The sequence below is a fragment of the Limanda limanda genome, chromosome 18 (assembly GCF_963576545.1).
Source record: "Limanda limanda chromosome 18, fLimLim1.1, whole genome shotgun sequence".
NCBI lineage: Eukaryota > Metazoa > Chordata > Actinopteri > Pleuronectiformes > Pleuronectidae > Limanda > Limanda limanda.
The window spans coordinates 3,783,535-3,800,606 of record NC_083653.1 but is presented as its reverse complement, the minus strand read 5'-3'; the positions used below and the strand labels follow the sequence as shown (position 1 = coordinate 3,800,606).

The 17,072-nt window shown below is 36.4% G+C and overlaps 1 protein-coding gene and 1 long non-coding RNA gene across 4 annotated transcripts in view; one reads left to right on the top strand and one right to left on the bottom strand.

The window, feature by feature from the left end:
• Positions 1 to 17,072, top strand: part of LOC133024706 (exostosin-1) — a 198,974-nt gene that overhangs the window by 92,196 nt on the left and 89,706 nt on the right. The window lies entirely within an intron of this gene.
• LOC133024710 (uncharacterized) lies at positions 6,009 to 6,998 on the bottom strand. The gene is made up of 4 exons (XR_009683127.1): positions 6,963 to 6,998; positions 6,722 to 6,843; positions 6,173 to 6,203; positions 6,009 to 6,075 (listed from the first exon to the last, which is right to left on the bottom strand). It is a non-coding gene; the product is annotated as an uncharacterized LOC133024710 (long non-coding RNA).

Here is a 17,072-nt window from a genome sequence, read left to right as displayed (position 1 = left end):
GGTGTGTGAATGTGTGTGCTTTTACAAAGTGTTGACTGTGCTACAGAGTGTAGGTAGTGCTCAAAGGACATGATGTGTATCTGTCCACACGTTAAAGTGTGTGTATGTCAATAAGTTCCTGCTGCTCGTCATAACCGCCATCGATGAGTCTGATGGAGAGAGTCAGGGAGTCAAGAGAAGTTGTTAATAACAGTACTGATGATAATACTTTTATAAATACACAGTCATGAACGTAGAAGCCCTTACCCATTGAGGAACTTGGCACCTGTGTAAAAACAAACAAAAAAAGGATATTAAATGAAAATTAACACATTTCCATAAAACAATTATTTAGACTATTAGTTAACAGTTAAACTATTATACAAACAGATGATGTTTTAAACAGACTTTTAAGTAGTGTTCAATCTTGACTGGTGAAATCAGAATGTATGTTTTATTATTTCAGCAGAAAGATCCAGTTATTGCACGTGAGAATCTTAATAAAACTCAATGTCCATTTCATTGAAGGAACATGCTAATCGAAGGCCATTTTTAATTGTTATTTTGATTATTATTGAAATCAAAATGATTCTACTTGGCCAAATATATCGACTGCTTATATGGTATTTTTATTTAAATATTTGCCATGTAATAGTCAAATTACTTCCGTGACCCTTCCATGGTGGACCCCGTGACAAAGCATTAAAAAAAAAAAATCTACAGGTTCAAACATGACGAAGACCATGAACAACTTGAGGAAGGCGGCGGCGAACTTCTTCCTACAAAACCACCCACTCTCACAAGTCCATAAAGGGAAATTAACGATGGATTCCCTCCAGTCTGAGACTGGAGTTATTTATTTATTACTAAGTTATTTATCCCGATATAGTGCATATTGAATCACACATCTCTCAAACGATTTTTCAACTCTTAGTCCCCTAATGAGAGGGACGATGTTCCCGCATAGCGGATGTCAAAGTTTTGATGTCCAGCTGAATTGAAATCAACTTCAGTCGGAGATCAGGCCAAACATCCAGTCTGTTCCTGTAGTTTGTCTTTAAAGACACACTATTGAAAATCCAGTCTCACACAGGTAAGTTTTGGCAAAAGTCATGAGAAACATCAACGCCTTCGTATCCATCTTTCGAAAAGTTCTCGTGTTTACTTGACAGAGTGATGCATCCTACCACCACAACAACATGTATTCTCCTGACTCATATTTAATTCCAATAAATATTATAAAAAAATATTTTGTCTTGTTTTTTTTTATTCAATACTTTTCATTCCACCGAGACAAAAGTACAGTTAAACCCTTTGGTTCACTGCTGCTGAGTCTGTGCATTGCTTTGGCTCCAGTGACATATGAATACCAGTAAATCTGCTGCAGTTTGGCTTCTGGTTTTCTTCTGTATTGTGACTTTAACTTATGCTCCCGTCATGTTTATAGTTTTTCTGTATAAGTAAAAGTTTCGCTACAAGTCTTTCTTCTTTCTTCTTCTAAGCATCCGACTTGTAAACCCAGTTTTAAATAATCCAAATACTTTATATACTAAACAATATACACTATTAATTGCAGTATATTGGATTGCACTTACTTGACAGTGTGTAATAAACGTGCAGTAAACGTTTTGTACGAATCTTTTATTAGTTATCAGTTAGAAGTTTTTAATACTCTTTGTAGTAAAATTGATTTAAACCCCCCAACTGTTAAAATATCAATAATGTGAGATTAGAGGAGTCTTCATTGTCAAATCTCATATTTGAATTAGACACAGAGAAATGTTTTGACATCCTAAAATTGAGATTTGTTATGAGTTTTCCAAAATTATTAAAATGTCGCTCAACAATACATCAATGCAAAAGATCATATATCCAGTCATGGTTGCTGTTCTGGATAAATGTTTTATTTATTTCAATGACAAGCAAGAAGCATTATAAATCATTAACCAGAATCACTTTGTAGATTCTGGTTAATTGGTTGAGTGGTTGTTACAACAATCGTCTATTCACTTCATGAAGCAACACTTAGTGGCTGCAGCTCCAGAAATGTGAGGATGATTTGCAGTTTAAGTAAATACAGTTAAAACAGTAGAAGACCATAGACATAAGTTTTATTCATCTTGTGAAAAAGAACTGCTCCCAGTATAGAGCCTTGTAGGACACCATGAACTATTTTTCTATGAGATTTAAGTGCTGTCAAAGTCGAGATATTTTTTCATCTGCCTGAGCTTTGCATGTTTCAACTGAAAAATGTCCCTTTGAATTCTATTTTAACTAATGCTCACCGTTAAAAGAGAGAATTGCAGAAGCTCTGCTCAGACTGTATCTAATCACTGCTCGGTAACAGGAGACATAAGGCCACTGAGAAGCAGAGGAGTAGATCTGGGGCTGTAATAGACTGAGAGCTTGTCGAGTTCCTGCTGCTCGTTGTAACCGCCATGGATGAGTCTGATGGAGAGAGTCAGGGAGTCAAGAGAAGTTGTTAATAACAGTACTGATGATATTACTATTAAATATACACAGTCATTGTTTGGTGTCTTACCTTTTGGGAACTCACTACCATCTTACTTCTTTGAACTTGTGGCCTTTCGCTCACTTTTAGCGAGGTGCGTTATCTTGCTACATTGGAAAAACTCTCACTCCCCCTCCCACTCTCAATGGCTTAGAGATGCCCTTCATTTTATGACAAAAAATTAAGTACTCTTTGCGTGGCACCTCTACTAAGTTCTGTAAGGTCTGGGAACCCTTCTTAGATCACGTCAGGTCTATCCAACTAGATATGGCCACCATTGATTGATTCGCCCCAACAATGCACCACGCCCTGTTTTAACTAGCCTTATAGCACATATTAGCAGCATTACTATTTTTGTATATATTTATTATTATTTATTTTAATTTTTTCTCTTGTATTATTTACTATAATGTATATGTTTTTTGTTTCCTTATTTATATTCTTTACAATGCTCAATTAATGCAAGTAGATGTGCTTGTGGATGTGAGTGAGAGAGTTGAAGGTTAGAGAAGGTGTGATAAGCATATGTTTCTACAATATTATCTGCCACTGTAAGCATCTAACAGCCAGTTGTTGTTGTTGTTGTTGTGTTTTATTTGCTTTCATGGTTTTCTTTTCTGTTTGAGTGTCAAATTGCTTTAGTTGTATATTTGTTTCGGGAAGGGGAGGCGAGGGGAGAGGGGTGGGGGAGCTGTAATGTGTATCCTCACCATTTGGCTGTCTGATATGTTATCCTCTCAATTCTTATCTGTGAAGACTAATGTACATTAAGTCTTGTTTTGAAATTTCTACAAATAAATTATATATAAAAAAAAATACACAGTCATGATGGTAGAAGTCCTTACCCATGGATCAACTTGACACCTGTGTAAAAACAAACAATAACACATGGTGATAAACTCAAGCAAATGATATTAATGACAATGAATACATTTCCATTACACAATTATTAGGACTATTAGTTAACAGTTAAACAATTATACATACATATGATGTTTTATACATACGTGGTGCACGTGAGAATCAAAAAAAACCTCAATGTCCATTTCATTGAAGGACCATGCTAATCAAAGGCCTTTATGATTTGTTATTTTGCCTATTATTCAAATCAAAGTGATTGTGCTTGGCCAAATATATCGACTGCTCGTATGGTATGTGTCATTAAAATATTTGCCATGTGATAATCAATTAGTTCCGTGACCCTTCCATTGTGGACCCCGTGACAAAGCATTCCAAAAAATCACTATCCAGTTTCAAACATGACGAAGACCATGAACAACACGAGGAAGGCCGCGGCGAACTTCGTCCTACAAAAAAAACCTGAAAAATAAGGCGGTCATTTTGATGCCAAGTCACCGGTGTTGGGTAAGATCAGCTATCAGCGATCAGCACATTGATGCTGAAGCTTTCGACACCTCGCCTCACTTGTTTTATCTTGTTTTAACTGTATTTGTAACCCTGTACATTTAGTATCAATACAGTTAAAACAAATAACAAAATGCTTAACTTTAATTCAAAATGCATTAAAGCGGTAGACGTTGAGTTCAGTAAACGTCAGTGGCCTCCACACTCAGATGTGATAGAACAGGCAGCATGAATGTGCAGCTCACAAATATAAATATAGACTTCTCCATGAAGTTACCTCTGACTTTATTGTTGTTTTTTAAAAATATTATTTGTATGTATTAAATATCAATCGTATAGTAAATGGAGGTTTCCTTGAGATCGTATCCATTTTTCTAAAAGTTCTTGTGTTCACTTGACAGAGTGATGCATCCTGCCACCACAACACGTATTCTCCTGGCTCATATTTAGGGTTGGGTACCGAGAACCGGTAACTACCCGAACCGAAATGCAACGGAGATTTCGGTGCCTCATTTCGGTGCCTGAGCCAATGGAAGACTGAGGTCTCCGCTCGTCCCGCCTCCTCACACTTCCGCTCCTTCCTTCACGGGAAGCGGCGCCTCCCGCCGGGACCCCGCGGGCGCGGCTGCCGGTGGACAGACTCCTGACAGGACAGGCTCTCCCCGGCGCTGGCTGCCCCCCCCCCGCCGGGCGCATTTCCTCCTTGGCGGTGCTCCGGGACCGGCTCCGGGACCGGCTCCGGGACCGGCTCCGGGACCGGCTCCGGGACCGGCTCCGGGACCGGCTCCGGGACCGGCTCCGGGACCGGCTCGGGCGGGAGGAACGAAGACCACGCCGAGAAATGTTTCATAAAAGCGACCGCATTTTAGGGGGACGAAGGCGGGCCGAAGCCTGCCTGCGACAGCCCCAGCCGCGGAGACATGGGGGGGGGCGGGGGGGGTCTCCGAGTGATGGGAAAGCGACCCTCAGTCTTCATTTGGCTCAGGCACCGAAGTCAGAGTCCCGAGTCAGAGTGTGTGTGTTTTGTATTTATTTTTATTTATTTAAGTATAGTGTAAACCTTATGTAACAGTTCATATGTTATTCATAGTTTTAAGTTAAAAATGGTTTTGTATTTATTTATATTTATAATCTACTTTATACAGTTAATATATTTGGCAATAAAAAAGCCTTTCTTAGTCAAGTATCGTTTTGTGCACTTTTTTGAAAAAAGTATCGGTTCAGGCACCGTTTAGGCACCGGTATCGTTTTAAAAGTATCGGTTAGGAACCGGTATCGGATGAAAACCAAACGATACCCATCCCTACTCATATTTAATTCCAATAAATATTATTTTAAAAAAATGCATATTCTGTCTTGTTTTTTCCACTTACTATTGTTAAAAAAATATGTATATTCTCTTTTGTTATTTTTATTCAATACTTTTCATCCCACCTGGACAAAAGTACAGTTAAATCCTTTGGTTCACTGCTGCTGAGTCTGTGCATTGCTTTGGCTCCAGTGACATATGAATACCAGCAAATCTGCTGCAGTTTGGCTTCTGGTTTTCTTCTGTATTGTGACTTTAACTTATGCTCCCGTCATGTTTATAGTTTTTCTGTATAAGTAAAAGTTTCGCTACAAGTATTTCTTCTTTCTTCTTCTTAGCATCTGACTTGTAAACCCTAATTTGATCAGTTTTAAATATTCCAAATAGTTTATATACTAACGATATACACTATTAATTGCAGTAAATTGGATTGCAGTTATTTTACAGTGTGTAACAAATGTGCAGTAAATGTTTTGTATGAATGTGTTGATAGTTATCAGTTAGAAGTTTTAATACTCTTTGTAGTAACATTTATTTCAACCCACCAACAGTTAAAATATCTATACAGTGAGTTTAGAGGAGTCTTCATTGTCATTGTTAAATCTCATATTTGAATAAGACACAGAGAAATGTTTTGACATCATTAAATTGAGATTTGTTATCAGATTTCCAAAATTATTCAAATGTCGCTCAACAATACATCAATGCAAAAGAACATATATCCAGTCATGGTTGCTGTTGCGGGTTAACGTATGATTTATTTCAATGAAAAGCAAGAAGCATTATATATCATCTGAAGGTTCCTTCAGGGCGACTTCTTCAGTCAAAAACAATAAGATTGGGGCTGTCATCGTCTGAGCGCTTGTTGAGCTCCTGCTGCTCGTCGTAATCCTGCCCCCCACCGAGTTGACTGATGGAGAGAGTCAGTGAGACAAGAGAAGTTGTCAATAACAGCACTGATGATAATACTATAAAAATTACACAGTAATGATGGTAGAAGTCCTTACTCAAGGGCCGCCCCGCCAATTATCTTGAGACCTGTGGAAAAACAAACAAAAACACATGATAAACTCAACCAAATGATATTAAATAACAAATTATACATTTCCATAACACAATAATTAGGACTATTAGTTAACCGTTAAACAATTATACATACAGATGAGGTTTCAAACATACTTTTAAGTAGTGTTCAATCTTGACTGGTAAAATCAGAATGTGTGTTTTATTATTCTAGCATAGAGATCCAGTTATTCTATTGGTTTAAATAAAGAATTGGTACATTTCTCAAGCCTTGTAAACATTGAGGTGCGGTGAAGGTTCATCCTTCGCCAAAGGAGACAATATTGTCATAACTCTACTGTGCATTGTCCTATCACCACGAAACTGCTGTCCCGTGATCAGAGTCCAATCCTGAACAGCTCTATTTTTGATTATTGAAATCAAAGTGATTCTATTTGGCAAAATATATTGACTACTTATTTTTGTGATTTCCAGCTATGTTATATAAAACTTATTTGCAATGTAAAAAAGCAAAATTAATTCAGTGACTCTACCTTTACCAATCCTTCCCAACCACTTTCCCTTTCCCTTCTTTTTCTTACGACGACGACCCTCTCCGAGATCAACCATGAGGACGAAGATGAACAACATGAGAAGGGTGAAAGTGAACTTCATCCTACAAAAACAACAACAGAAATAAAAAGATCGTTAACATTTGCATTATACAGTTAGAAGCTGAGCACGTTTCCCAAATGCTTGATCTCATCTAAATTAGTTTTTAAATATCGATCTTACCTGTCGAATACAAAGTGAGCTTTGTAAGATTCAAAGGTGAAATATGTTGTCTACTCTACAGAGGCAACTCTTTATATAGACAGAACTGACCTCATCGTCATTGTGAAACATTTAGAGTTATAAAAGGAGGAGCTCACATAGTGGTAGATAATTCAACAACTAGAAAACACAGGACTAGTCGTCCTCTCAATTCCTTACTTTGTAGATTCTGGTTAATTGGTTGAGTCGTTGTTAGAACAATCGTCTATTCACTTCATGAAGCAACACTTAGTGGCTGCAGCTCCAGAAATGTGAGGATGATTTGCAGTTTAAGTAAATAGAGTTTAAACAGTAGAAGACCCCATACATTAGTTTTATTAATCTTGTGAAAAATAACTGCTCCCAGTATAGATACATTAAGATACATTAAGATACATTTATTTGTCCCAAACACATGCACAGACATGCACAAGCACACTCATGCAAGGAGGGAAATTTAACCTCTGCTTTTAACCCATCTGGTGCAGGACACAGCCTTGTAGGACACCATGAACTCTGTTCTATGAGATTTAAGTGCTGTCAAAGTGGAGCTATTTTTCATCTGCCTGTGCTTTGCCTGTTTAAACTGAAAGATTTCCTGTTGAATTCTATTTTCACTAATGCTCACCGTTAAAAGAGAGAATCGCAGAAACTCTGCTCAGACTGTATCTAATCACTGCTCGGTAACAGGAGACATAAGGCCACTGAAAAGCAGAGGAGTAGATCTGGGGCTGTAATAGACTGAGTGTTTGTGGAGTTCCTGCTGCTCGTCGTAACCACCAGTGATGAGTCTGATGGAGAGAGTCAGGGAGACAAGAGAAGTTGTTAATAACAGTACTGATGATAATACTATTAAAATTACACAGTCATGATGGTAGAAGTCCTTACTGGAGGCTGTAATGCCAATCACCTTGCCAGCTGTGTAAAAACAAACAAAAACACATGGTGATGATTTCAAGAAAATGATATTAAATGACAATTAATACATTTCCATTACACAATTATTTGGACTATTAGTTAACAGTTAAACTATTATACAATCAGATGATGTTTTAAACATACTTTTAAGTAGTGTTCAATCTTGACTGGTAAAATCAGAATGTAAATTTTATTATTTCAGCATAAAGATCCAGTTATTCTATATTTTTAATAACAAATCCAATTTATGCAAAGATTAAACGGCCTACAAAATGTTTATTTAGTTTCTTCTGGGACAAATTTGAATTCAATTGTTGCCGCAGCAGGTCGGTGCATGTGAGAATCTTAATAAAACTCAATGTCCATTTCATTGAAGGAACATGCTAATCAAGTGACTTTTTGATTTGTTATTTTGATTATTATTAAAATCAAAATGATTCTACTTGGCCGAATATATCGACTGCTCATATGGTATGTTTCCTTAAAATATTTGCCATGTAATAGTCAAATTACTTCCGTGACCCTTCCATGGTGGACCCCGTGACAAAGCATTCCAAAAAAACACTCTACAGGTTAAAACATGACGAAGACCATGAACAACTTGAGGAAGGCGGCGGTGAACTTCTTCCTACAAAAAAACCCAGAAAAATAAGGTGGTCATTTTGATGCCAAGTCATCGGTGTTGGGTAAGATCAGCTATCAGCACATTGATGCTGAAGCTTTCGACACCTCGCCTCGCTTGTTTTATCTTGTTTTAACTGTATTTGTAACCCTGTACATTTAGTATCAATACAATGAAGACAAATAACAAAATGCTCAACTTAAATTCCAAATGCATTAGAGCGGTACACGTTGAGTTTAGTAAACTTCAGTGGCCTCCACACTCAGATGTGATAGAACAGGCAGCAGGAATGTGCAGCTCACAAATATAAAAATAGACTACTCCATGAAGTTATCTCTTACTGTATTTTTTTTTTTTTTAAATATTATTTATACGTATTTAATATAAATCATATAGTAAATGGAGGTTTCCTTGAGATCATATCCATCTTTCTAAAAGCTCTCGTGTTTGCTTGACAGAGTGATGCATCCTGCCACCACAACAACATGTATTCTCCTGACTCATATTTAATTCCACTGAATATTATAAAAAAAATATTTTGTCTTGTTTTTTTTATTCAATACTTTTCATTCCACCTGGACAAAAGTACAGTTAAACCCTTTGGTTCACTGCTGCTGAGTCTGTGCATTGCTTTGGCTCCAGTGACATATGAATACCAGTAAATCTGCTGCAGTTTGGCTTCTGGTTTTCTTCTGTATTGTGACTTTAAGTTATGCTCCCGTCATGTTTATAGTTTTTCTGTATAAGTAAAAGTTTCGCTACAAGTCTTTCTTCTTTCTTCTTCTTAGCATCTGACTTGTAAACCCTTATTCGATCAGTTTTAAGTAATCCAAATACTTTATATACTAAACAATATAAACTGTTAATTGCTGTATATTGGATTGCACTTACTTCACAGTCTGTAACAAACATGCAGTAAATGTTTTGTATGAATGTTTTATTAGTTATCAGTTAGAAGTTTTAATACTCTTTGTAGTAACATTGATTTAAACCCCCCAACTGTTAAATATCAATAATGTGAGATGAGAGGAGTCTTCACTGTCCTTTCTTAAATCTCATATTTGAATAAGACACAGAGAAATGTTTTGTCATCCTAAAATTGAGATTTGTTCTCCGTTTTCCAAAATTATTCAAATGTCGCTCAACAATACATCAATGCAAAAGAACATATATCCAGTCATGGTTGCTGTTGCGGGTAAACGTATGATTTATTTCAATGAAAAGCAAGAAGCATTATATATCATCTGAAGGTTCCTTCAGGGCGACTTCTTCAGTCAAAAATAATAGCACTGGGGCTGTCATCGTCTGAGCGCTTGTTGAGCTCCTGCTGCTCGACGTCAACGCCATGATGTTTGATGATACTGATGGAGAGAGTCAGCGAGACAAGAGAAGTAGTTAATAACAGTATTGATGATTATATTATTAAACTTACACAGTCATGATGCTAGAAGTCCTTACTCATGGTTCGCCTGGACCGCTGTGAAAAAACAAACAAAAACCCACGGTGATAAAGTCAAGCAAATTATATTATATGACTATGACAACATTTCCATTACACAATTATTTTGACTATTTGTTAAAAGTTAAACAATTAAACATACAGATGATGTTTTATACATACTTTAAAGTAGTGTTTAATTTTGACTGGTAAAAATAGAATGTATGTTTAAATATTTTAGCATAAAGATCCAGTTGTTCTATATTTTATAAAATCCAATTAATGCAAATATCAAATCGCCTAGAGATTGTTATTTTGATTATTATTGAAATCAAAATGATTCTACTTGGTCAAATATATCGACTACTCATATGATATGTTCTACTCAATTATTAGCCATCTAAAAAATTTAATTAATTCCGTGACTCTACCTAGGAGCATCCCTCTCGCAAGGGCTCCCATGGAACCCTCTCCAGGTTCAGCCATGAGGACGACCAAGGACAACACCAGGAAGGCAGCAGCGAACTTCATCCTACAAAAACAACATAAGAACAAAAGATTGTTAACAATTGCATTATACAGTTACAAGCTGAGCACATTTCCCCAATGCTTGGTCTCGTCTTAATGAGTTTAAAGTAGATCAATCTTACCTGTTGAATACAAAGTGAGCTTTGTGAGATTCAAAGGTGAAATCTGTTGTCTACTCTACAGAGGCAACTCTTTATATACACAGAATTGACCTCATTGTCATTGTGTAACATTTAGAGTTATAACAGGAGGAGCTCAGTGGTAGATAATTCAACAACTAGAAATCACAGGACTAGTCCTCCTCTCACTTCCTCACTTTGTAGATTCTGGTTAATTGGTTGAGTGGTTGTTAGAACAATCATCTATTCACTTCATGAAGCAACACTTAGTGGCTGCAGCTCCAGAAATGTGAGGATGATTTGCAGTTTAAGTCAACAGAGTAAGAGTAGTAGAAGACTTTAGACATTAGTTTTATTAATCTTGTGAAAAAGAACTGTTCCCAGTATAGAGCCTTGTAGGACACCATGAACTCTTTTCTATGAGAATGAAGTTCTGTCAAAGTGGAGATATTTTTTCATCTGCCTGTGCTTTGCCTGTTTAGACTGAAAAATGTCCCGTTGAATTGTATTTTCACTAATAATCGCAGAGGAGCAGATCTGGGGTTGTAATAGACTGAGTGCTTGTCGAGTTCCTGCTGCTCGTCCTAAACGCCATCGATGAGTCTGATGGAGAGAGTCAGGGAGACAAGAGAAGTTGTTAATAACAGTACTGATGATTATACTATTAAAATTACACAGTCATGAACGTAGAAGCCCTTACCCATTGAGGAACTTTGCACCTGTGTAAAAACAAACAAAAAAAGGATATTAAATGACAATTAACACATTTCCATAAAACAATTATTTAGGCTATTAGTTAACAGTTAAACTATTATACAAACAGATGATGTTTTAAACATACTTTTAAGTAGTGTTCAATCTTGACTGGTAAAATCAGAATGTATGTTTTATTATTTCAGCATAAAGATCCAGTTATTCTATATTTTTTATAACAAATCCAATTTATGCAAAGATTAAACGGCCTAGAAAATGTTTATTAAGTTTCTTCTGGGACACATATGAATTCAATTGTTGCCGCAGCAGGTCGGTGCATGTGAGAATCTTGATAAAACTCAATGTCCATTTCATTGAAGGAACATGCTTATCGAAGGCCTTTTTTAATTGTTATTTTGATTATTATTGAAATCAAAATGATTCTACTTGGCCAAATATATCGACTGCTTATATGGTATGTTTCCTTAAAATATTTGCCATGTAATAGTCAAATTACTTCCCTGACCCTACCATGGTGGACCCCGTGACAAAGCATTCCAAAAAAACACTCTACAGGTTCAAACATGACGAAGACCATGAACAACACGAGGAAGGCTGCGGCGAACTTCTTCCTACAAAAAACCCCCAGAAAAATAAGGTGGTCATTTTGATGCCAAGTCAACGGTGTTGTGTAAGATCAGCTATCAGCGATCAGCACATTGATGCTGAAGCTTTCGACACCTCCTCTCTCTTGTGTTATCTTGTTTTAACTGTATTTGTAACCCTGTTCATTTAGTATCAATACAGTTAAAACAAATAACAAATGCTCAACTTAAATTCCAAATGCATTAGAGCGGTAGACGTTGAATTCAGTAAACTTCAGTGGCCTCCACACTCAGATGTTTGGCTTCTGGTTTTCTTCTGTATTATGACTTTAACTTAAGCTCCAGTAATGTTTATAGTCTTTCTGTATAAGTAAAAGTTTCAACGCTACAAGTATTTCTTCTTTCTTCCTCTTAGCATCTGACTTGTAAACCCAGTTTTAAATAATCCAAATACTTTATATACTAAACAATATACACTATTAATTGCAGTATATTGGATTGCACTTACTTCACAGTGTGTAACAAACATGCAATTAATGTTTTGTAGGAATCTTTCATTAGTTATCAGTTAGAAGTTTTTAATACTGTTTGTAGTAAAATTGATTTAAACCCCCCCAACTGTTAAAATATCAATAATGTGAGATGAGAGGAGTCTTCATTGCCATCGTTAAATCTCATATTTGAATTAGAGACCGAGAAATGTTTTGACAACATAAAATTGAGATTTGTTCTCAGTTTTCCCAAATTATTCAAATGTCGCTCAACAATACATCAATGCAAAAGATCATATATCCAGTCATGGTTGCTGTTGTGGGTAAACGTATGATTTATTTCAATGAAAAGCAAGAAGCATTATATATCATCTGAAGGTTCCTTCAGGGCGACTTCTTCAGTCAAAAACAATAGCACTGGGGCTGTCATCGTCTGAGCGCTTGTTGAGCTCCTGCTGCTCTTTGTAATCCTGCCCCTGCCCCAAGCCATTGCTAGAGAGAGTCAGTGAGACAAGAGAAGTTGTCAATAACAGTACTGATGATAAACTATAAAAAATCACAGTAATGATGGTAGAAGTCTTTACACAAGGGCATCCACGCCAGCCTGCCCGACACCTGTGTAAAACAAACAAAAACACATGATAAACTCAAGCAAATGATATTCAATGACAATTAATGCATTTCCATAACACAATTATTAGGAGGATTAGTTAACAGTTAAACAATTATGCATACAGATGATGTTTTATACATACTTTTAAGTAGTATTTAATCTTTACTGGTAAAATCAGAATGTGTGTTTTAATATTTTAGCATAGAGATCCAGTTATTCTATTGGTTTAAAAAAAGAACTTCTTCCTACAAAAAAACCCTGAAAAAAAAGGTGGTCATTATGATGCCAAGTCACCGGTGTTGGGTAAGATCAGCTATCAGCGATCAGCACATTGATGCTGAAGCTTTCGACACCTCGTCTCTCTCGTTTCATCTTGTTTTAACTGTTTTTGTAACCCTGTACATTTAGTATCAATACAATGAAAACAAATAACAAATGCTCAACTTAAATTCCAAATGCATTAGAGCGGTAGACGTTGAGTTCAGTAAACGTCAGTGGCCTCCACACTCAGATGTGATAGAACAGGCAGCAGGAATGTGCAGCTCACAAATATAAAAATAGACTTCTCCATGAAGTTATCTCTGACTATTGTTTTTTTTTAAAATATTATTTGTATGTATTTAATATAAACGTTTAGTTAATGGAGGTTTCCTTGAGATCGTATCCATCTTTCGAAAAGTTGTGTTTACTTGACAGAGTGATGCATCCTGCCACCACAACAACATGTATACTTCTGACTCATATTTATTTCAACTAAATATTATTCAAAAAATATGTATATTCTGTCTTGTTTTTTGAATCCAATACTTTTCATTTCACCTTGACAAAAGTAAAGTTAAACTCTTTGGTTCACTGCTGCTGAGTCTGTGCATTGCTTTGGCTCCAGTGACATATGAATACCAGTAAATCTGCTGCAGTTTGGCTTCTGGTTTTCTTCTGTATTGTGACTTTAACTTATGCTCCCGTCAAGTTTATAGTTTTTCTGTATAAGTAAAAGTATCAAGGCTGCAAGTATTTCTTCTTTCTTCTTCTCAGCATCAGGAGGATACAAGTCTTCTCCTGTTTTCTCTTCCACTCTATTGTTGTGCAGGAAAGCAACTTTGTCTGGTTTTATCTGACAAACACTAATTCAATTAGTTTTAACATTGATGCAAAAGCTTTCGACACCTCGTCTCTCTTGTTCGGGCAAAAGCACCGAACGGTTGGAAGCCCTTTGAAATTGTAAGAATTTGTATTATTATTTTGCATTTATTGGACATTTTTACTTTGACGTACTTCTCCCACGGCTTTCATCAGATCTAATTCAAATTGAAATGAGTGTCATCTAACCAAGATGGAGATACAAAATGTGCCAGAGATCAATTCTTCATCACACCAGTCTGACCGTGGCGTAAAACTTTGATTACACGCCATCAAAACACGAGGTTCTGTATCTCAGGAATATTTGGTCCAATCGTCTCCAAACTAGACATGTAAGACAAGAGTCCCAGCCTGATGACATCTACACAGAAATTATGACTTAAAATCACAGTGCCACCTGCTGGCTACAGGAAGTGACATGTTTTATACTTTGATGATCTACTCCTGGCTGCTTTACAATGAAGCTCAAAAGAGCTCAGTCAAGTCAGTGGATCATGGTCAGAATTTTGACATTTGCTCAAACAGCGTCAACATTGATGTGCGGCGAAGGATCATCCTTTGCCAAAGGACACGATGTTGTCATAACTCCAGTGTGCATTGTCTTATCACTACCAAACTTCTGTCACATGATAAGAGTCCAAGCCTGAACAGCTCTTTGTCAACATTTCCTCAGTGTCATAGCGCCACCTATTGATTTGCCATGAAACAGGAAGTACTTTGTAAATCCACTCTTCATTATCCAACCGGATCCGAACTACTGACCTATGATCAAAATCCTGATCTGAACAGCTGCATATATAAATATTAGTTTAGGGTCATAGCGCCACCTACTGATCAGTGTGAAAATTTAGTTGTGGTAATATTGTCCAATTGACACAAATTTGCTCACGCTACATCAGAGCGCCTACTTGAACAGATCTATATGTATGTGCGGAATAATACTGATGGCGTCACCTACTGGCAACAGGAAGTAAGCTTTGTTTTACAACTATCATTCAATTTACATACAATTTTTACAGTGTGATTAGCAGGTGAGGATTGACATAACGTGACGGACGCAGGAAGTGAAGCGTTTGTCCTTGCCGAAGTGCGCAAAACACAGTGTGCAAAACGCATGCAACGCGGAGACGTGTGTGCTTGGTCATCGATCTGTCTACACTGACCGCAACAGGCTTCAACTTGCGTGTGCTCGGTCCCGCCAGTGCTACAACTTAGCCCTAGTTTTAACTGTATTTATAACCCTGTACATTTAGTATCATTACAGTGAAGTCAAATATCAAAATGCTAACCTTTAATTCCAAATGCATTGGAGCGGTAGATGTTGAGTTAAGTAAACGTCAGTGGCCTCCACACTCAGATGCGATAGAACAGGCAGCATGAATGTGCAGCTCACAAATATGAAAAAAGACTTATCCATAAAGTTATCTCTGACTGTTTTGTTGTTTTTGGAAATATAATTTGTACGTATTTAATATAAAACATGTAGTTAAAGTTGGTTTCCTTGAGATCGTATCCATCTTTCTAAAAGCTCTCGTGTTTACTCGACAGAGTGATGCCTCCTGCCAACACAACAACATGTATTCTCGTGACTCATATTTAATTCCACTTAATAATATTAAAAAAATATGTATATTATGTCTTGTTTTTTTTATTCAATACTTTTCATTCCACTTGGACAAAGTACAGTTAAACCCTTTGGTTCACTGCTGCTGAGTCTGTGCATTGCTTTGGCTCCAGTGACATATGAAAACCATTAAATCTGCTGCAGTTTGGCTTCTGGTTTTCTTCTGTATTGTGACTTTAACTTATGCTCCCGTTGTGTTTATAGTTTTTCTGTATAAGTAAAAGTTTCAACGCTACAAGTATTTCTTCTTTCTTCTTCCAAGCATTAGGAGGATACAAGTCTTCTCCTGTTTTCACTTCCACTCTATTGTTGTGTAGGAAGGCTACTCTGTCTGGTTTTATCTGACTTGTAAACCCTAATTCAATTAGTTTTAAGAAATCCAAATACTTTATACTCATAACAATATACACTGTTTACTGCAGTATATTGGATTGTAGTTACTTTACAGTTTGTAACAAACGTGCAGTAAATGTTTTGTATGAATGTGTTATGTTATCATTTAGAAGTTTTAATACTCTTTGTAGTAACATTGATTTGAACCCCCCAACATTAACAATATCTATAGAGTGATTTTAGAGGAGTCTTCATTGTCATTGTTAAATCTCATATTTGAATGAGGCACAGAGAAATGTTTTGACATCATGAATTTTAGATTTGCTCTCAGTTTTTCAAAATTATTCAAATGTCGCTCAACAATACATCAATGCAAAAGAACATATATCCAGTCATGGTTGCTGTTGCGGGTAAATGTTTGATTTATTTCATTGAAAAGCAAGAAGCATTATATATCATCCGAAGATTCATTCAGGACGACTTCTTTAGTCAAAAACAATAAGACTGGGGCTGTCATCGTCTGAGCGCTTGTTGAGCTCCTGCTGCTCGTAATAACCGTGACTCCCTGGGTTCATTCTGATGGAGAGAGTCAGCGAGACAAGAGAAGTTGTTAATAACAGTACTGATGATTATACTATAAAAATACACAGTAATGATGGTAGAAGTCCTTACCCATGGAGAAAACCTCCAACCGTGTAAAAACAAACAAAAAACACATAGTGTTAAATTCAAGCAAATGATATTAAATAACAATTTATACATTTAAATTACACAATTATGAGGACTATTAGTAAACAATAATACATACAGATGATGTTTTATATGTGTTTTAAAGTAGTGTTCATTCTTGACTGGTAAAATCAGAATGTATGTTTTATTATTTAAAATAGAGATCCAGTTATTCTATATTTTAAAAAACTAATTTGATTAATGGAAAGATTAAATCATATAGAACAACGTACTAAGAA